Source organism: Danio rerio, chromosome 23 (genome assembly GCF_052040795.2).
Source record: "Danio rerio strain M-AB ecotype USA chromosome 23, GRCz13ab, whole genome shotgun sequence".
In the NCBI taxonomy this organism is placed as follows: Eukaryota; Metazoa; Chordata; class Actinopteri; order Cypriniformes; family Danionidae; genus Danio; species Danio rerio.
Window position 1 is genome coordinate 36,181,501 of NC_141043.1, and position 6,000 is coordinate 36,187,500.

General features: G+C 37.3%; 1 protein-coding gene across 20 annotated transcripts in view; it reads right to left on the reverse strand.

Moving 5' to 3' along the window:
- plxna2 (plexin A2) overlaps positions 1 to 6,000 on the reverse strand; it is a 775,091-nt gene that overhangs the window by 548,008 nt on the left and 221,083 nt on the right. For 4 of the 20 annotated variants that reach the window (XM_087307494.1, XM_088651679.1, XM_087307481.1 and 1 more), the window contains one exon: positions 3,877 to 3,967. The exons of the other annotated variants lie outside the window; for them this stretch is intronic. The gene's annotated coding sequence lies outside the window, so the exon portion shown is untranslated. The remainder of the gene's footprint in view (positions 1 to 3,876; positions 3,968 to 6,000) is intronic. 20 annotated transcript variants of the gene reach the window in all.

Below are 6,000 nucleotides of genomic sequence, written 5' to 3' on the forward strand. Positions count from 1 at the left end.
GGGTGTGTGTTTGTTTACCTTTTGTGTTGACAGCGTGCTTTTTGATCAGCTGATGTCATCAGCTGACTTAATCATCTTCCAGCTGGTCCTTATTTGCCTGGCTATATATTTCCTCATGTGGTATGTTCTGGTTATCAGTCCGTTGTTTGTCTTGTTTCTGTCTGTTGTTTTCCAGAATCCTTCGTTGTTCATTGATGTCTTCATTGTGACCCGTGGCTCTCGTTTTGAACTTTCTTGTCTCCAGTTCACTCCAGTGATATCCTTTGTTTCATTTTTCAGGTAATAAACACTTGCAATTGGATCCTTTTCGTCTAGTGTCGTGACACTGTCTCACTTAAATGTTACAGCATCCCACTTTAACATCATAAACACGTAACACCATCCTCATATCATAATTGGTTGGTCTCCTCTCCACCAATCAGCTATTGTGTGATGTGCGGTCTGGTGCAATGTGGCTGCAGGTGGAGGCTGCACACTGGTGGTGGATGAGGAGATTCACCCAAAAAAATGTAAAGTCATTTGAGTGTCAAGAAAAGCGCTATACAAATGTAAGGAATTATTAGAACAACTTTTTAATGAATATTGTAATGAGTTTGTTTCAAATAAAATGGTTACTACAACACTTACAAAAATGAATCCTTGGCAGAGCTTGTACTATCAAAGTTTAAATGATGCTTTAGGCCACTCAAACTTGTATATACAGCATAATTTACCTTAAAACTCAGGTAGAAGGCAAGGTAAGGTAAAAGGAAATAAAACTACTGAAATGTTATCACTCTTCTTTTTCCACAAGCAATAAGTGCAATCAACAAAATATCTTATTTGAACTCAAGAGAAGGCAAGTACTCTTGCTCTCCCAAGAGATCTTCTGTCATATCCTATCTGAAATCACTGTGCAGTTTTGCACTTCACTCTTTGCTGCTTGATTACTTGCTTTGAATAAGTCTCTTGGATTCCAGTTCTATAAAATGCTTCAGAAATGTTTCATTGAGCATGTAATCCCTGCTGCTCTTCACTTGAGGCTGCTGTTTTGATCAGTTTGTTCAAACTGTATCCTTTAATATCCCTCGACACAAAACAGCTTCAAAATCAACTACATTCCAGTCTGATTTACTTGCATAAGGCTAAATATTTTATTAGAGTTACTTGAATGAAGCGACAAAGTTATAACCTTTTCTGTAAACTTTCTTTACATTCACTGGCTTGCTGGGTGCAATCCTTGCAGATGCTGCATTAATAACAGTTAGTAATTGTGCAGTGGAGCTGATTAGGATGAAATACAATTATGAACGGGTGCATATTTCCAAATCTTTTGACTAAATATGATAGAAACTCATATTAAAAACCCTGATCCTAGCAGAGGTTAGTCTACGATACTACGAAAATAAAATAAAATGAAATAAAACAAAATAAAATAAAATAAAATAAAATAAAATTAGAATAAAAATTAAATTAAATTAAATTAAATTAAATTAAATTAAATTAAATTAAATTAAATTAAACTAAATTAAATTAAATTAAATTAAATTAAACATGTGAACTTGTTTTGACGGTCCAAAAATTTAACAATGTATGAAAAAAATAACCAAAGTATAGAGTATGCTTCTACTAATGCCATTGTGACACATTATAACATACAGTTTGAATGCTATATTAGAAAATCACTCGCAGCTGCATTTGTTGGCCTTAACAGACCAATTGCCAATCAAATCAGGCCACTCGGCACCTAAAGGTCAGCCCAGGAGCTCTCTCGTGACAAATATCAATGTAAGGAAAACAAATGTACAGTAAAACATTAAGTTATTGTACCATGAAGTCCATAAATCTATTAGAAAGGGCAGAAAGGCCTTATGGATTTCATTAATCACATAGAGTGGCAGAAAACACAGCACAGCAGCAGGCGGGCAGCAAAAGACAGGTTTAACTATTTCGCTTTGCACCAGAGACCTGCATTATTCACATCTGACCACAAATTTGACATGAAAGTTAAAAACAGTGTTTCAGATATGTGTCTGAAATACAAAGCAAGTAGGATACTGCTTTCATACAACAGTTCCATAACTAAGAAGGTGAAATAAACTGATATTTCAGATGGAGTAGTGAGGAATACTGTATCTATATTTGTAAAACAAATATTCCAGACAAATCCACAGCAGTTTAATCATCAAATATCTATCAAACCTGTCCAGCTAAGACCAGACTGGAAATGGCTGAAAACCAGTCTGGAAGTGGCCAAAACCCCTCTGAAGCCAGCCTGGTTGACCAGCTAAAACCAGCCAACCAGCCTAGGCTGGTTTAAGCTGTTTTTTCAGTAGGGATGGTTTGTAGCTCTTGAATTCTATAGTCTATATTGATAGGTCTGGTCTTGTTTGAAACTAAACATTTGCTACTTTGTTACCTAAGGGACAAAATAAAAACTTTAAGTAATGATGATTCAGTGTCTGTGATACAAATCAGTTTTTCATTCATGAGTAAATCAATGTTTTAAAGGGCACCTATGATGAAAATCCTCTTTTGTAAGCTGTTTGGACAAAAGTGTGTATGGGTATAGTGTGTCCTACTGGAGTGATAGAAACATAAGTCCTTTTTAAATTTCCTGATGTTAAAATAGGATCCAAATCCCTCCCATTTTGAGGTCCACCTCAACGTGATATAGAAGTGTTGTTCCCCCACTCCCCGAATTGATTGACAGCCACGTATTAACATGTCTCCGTAGTTATGTGTATGATTAGATCCACAAGACAGGATGTGCGCAAAGCAACCGGGGTTAAAAGATCTGTTCAGCTCTCTGTGATCATCTGCACCTCAAGAATGAGTTTTCTAAGTTTAAAACATTTTTAAAACAGTGCATGTTTGTAATAAGACAGTAAAATCACTTTGAAATTCATCATCACAGCAGCATAATGTCAGTACAATAATAAAAGAAGATGCTACAACCCCAGTTTGTGGACTTATATTAGGTTTATTTTGTTCATTAGCATAATGAATATCTATACAGCAGTAGATATGAACATCTATCCTGTCTAATTTGCAGTGAAAAAACAGTAATAAGCTAAACACTGCTTCTTTCTTGTCTGTCACTGTGTTGTTTATCTACACAAACCAGAGCAATACAAACAGAACTCTGAGATGCACGTGGGAACGGTGGGTGGGGAGAACCAGCTCATATGCATTAAAAGCACAGACAACAAAAACAGCTACAATGTCTTAACAGCTCAAATTTCACAGAATTAAAAAGGTATAATAAATAATCTGATAGGCATTTTGAGCTGAAACTTTACAGACACATTCAAGAGACACAAATAAAGTATATTAAATCTTGAAAAAGAGTCAAATAGGTGCCCTTTTAAACAAATTAGTTGAGTAAAACATTTATTGACTAACTCATAAAGGCTAAAAGCTTCCATCTGAAATGAATCAGTTTTTTTGAGAAGTAAACAATCAATCGTCTTGCTAATAAACAATTGCTACCACCTACTAGCAACTAGTGCTATTGGTCTGTATGTGGCAATCCAGGCTCATTCTGAAAACATAGCACTATATACATTTCTGGGGAGCACCAAACCTGTCCCTGGAGGTACGAATCCACCAGAAGCCTCCGTGTATGCTTTTTGAGATCTCAAATCTGTCTTGTGAGTGCCATTCGTGCCTGCTTTTCCCGCGTAAATCCACCAGAGGCTGCTGTCAACTGACTGACTGTCTGACCGACAAAACCAATCACCCCATCAACCCCTTTCCCTAATCCCAACCGGCAGTGTTTTAAAAAGCAATCCAGATTAAAAAAAAACTATTTTTACCACGTTTTCAGATTTTACCACATTCTCACCGTTATTTACTTGTTTATTTTATTTTTTTTGGCTTTTGTTTTTGTCTTACCCGCATTTTGGAACCATCCTTCGCCTCCATTATCTTCGCCTCCTCTCTGCATCTCAAGTCTGCCAACGTATGCAGCGAGCCACCGGACAAACTGGTAAAAGCAGGAAAGCCATAGGTAAGCGGTCAGCTGCTAATGCGAAAAGGAACGGCATAATACCACCCCGTAGCATTCGTTTTAAAGACAAAATGCAGCCAAATGTACTTCTAGCTACATAATTCACCATCTCCAGAAATGTTTATAGGGCTACATTTTTTGAATGAGCCTTTGTTGGTATAGGAGCACTATTACAATGGCGCTTGGCTAAACTAATTTGAGAACTGTCTAAATAAAAAAAATGAGCCAATTTTGCTGTAATAGTTGTCCAAAATTGACAAACATTTCAGTATATTTAATGCAGAGATAAATAGATATTGGAAAGACTTGGTTACAAGGGCCCAATTACCATAATCCATACTACAGTAAAGTTAGAAAGAAAAAAAAGCCCTAATTAAAGTGATTTTATTAAATATAATTAGCTACCAAACAGATTGGCTTTACATATTGACATAGATACGGCAGTAAGCATTGCAGAATTTCAAATTCAGTACAACTCGTCTCACATTTGCACCCTGAAACAATCACAACATCCTAAATTAGCTCTTTGTGGACAAACACATAATCAAATCAAGCGTTTACACTTCGTTTGCAAATTCACAATGGTGCGCATTATCCACAGCAGCAGTCCCCCTGAGTTTTACACCATGTGGGTGGTAAACTAAAACATTTTCAAAGGGAGCATTGTGTCTGTCAGCGTGACATGTTTGGCTTCAGATTCTTCTTTTTTAAAAACACAATGTGACAGACAGTGTGGGAGTCAGACACTCAGCAGGTTTGGGAAAAAAAGCATCAGGTCGAGAGAACAGCGTCTGCTTACTCACAGCTCTCGACTAAGGATCTCCCAAAAAAGCTGCGCTGCTCACATTAATTTAGTCCAACACAGGCTTTATGGGAAATGATTCTGGAAGCCATTCAAACACACCGACCCCTAATCGCCCCACAAGAGGACCCTCCCCTAAAAAAGACAGCGCACAGGCTGAATTTCTAAATGAAAAGCCCGGCCTCTGTGGACCTGCATGTTTTTCCCCTCAGCCCTGACTGCCGCAATGCTGTCTGTCTAGCCAGGCTTCGATTTGCTCTTAAGGAAGTGTAAACCATACCAATTACAGCCCTGCGATTGTGTGGACACGCGTGAGAGAGCCTCTGCTGAGGATAGGGAAGCAGGAAAGGGGTTTGGGATATTTGCAGGGCACTGGAGTGTGTCCAAAAAATGGACCTACGGGGACATGCAAGAGACTGACGCACACAAAAACATAAGTCGAAAGCAAACACATATAGGTAGGGTACAGGGTAAAAAGAACATTGTAAAGCTTGTTGATTAACAAATAATAATCCGTGGCCACCTCCTGTATATTCATGCTTGCAGTTTACTGTTTGTGAATGTATTTTCAACTGAGAAAAAATAAACATCAGTTACATTAATGTTAGTATTTGGTTCCTGTTAGAACCAAATAATAAAGTTTATCACACTGCTAGCATGTGTAAAGCATGCTTTGTCATGTTGCTATAATGAATCTCATGTTTTGATGGCTAAGGGGTTTTAGGAAAATTATAGTCAGCTCATTTCATGAATTATAATGTTGTTAGCATGTTAATAAAATGTGTTAACACATGATTAAACATAACTGAGTAAATGATTCAGTGCCTGTGGTAGGAGTCAGCTTGTTATTTATGAATGAATCAACATTTCGAACAAATCAGTTGAGTATAGCATTTATTGATTTACTCACAAAGGCTGTTAAACTTCCGGTGAGAGCTTAATGTGGCTATTTTCAATTGTATAAGGTTCCTTTTACAGCATTGATGATGTAATGTAATTACAATACATTCAGTTAAGTAGACTTAATTAATTATTTTGTTGTTTAAGCGTAAAACGAGATGAAAGACCGCTGGTGCCTTCAGGATCAGCAAGCGAGCACAGGAACTCCATTGAAAAAACTGGGGTAAAATATACTGTGATTTTTAAAGACATGGCGGGAGAATAGGGAATTCAATGCAGTGCTTCCTGACCGGTCTGAGACCCACTT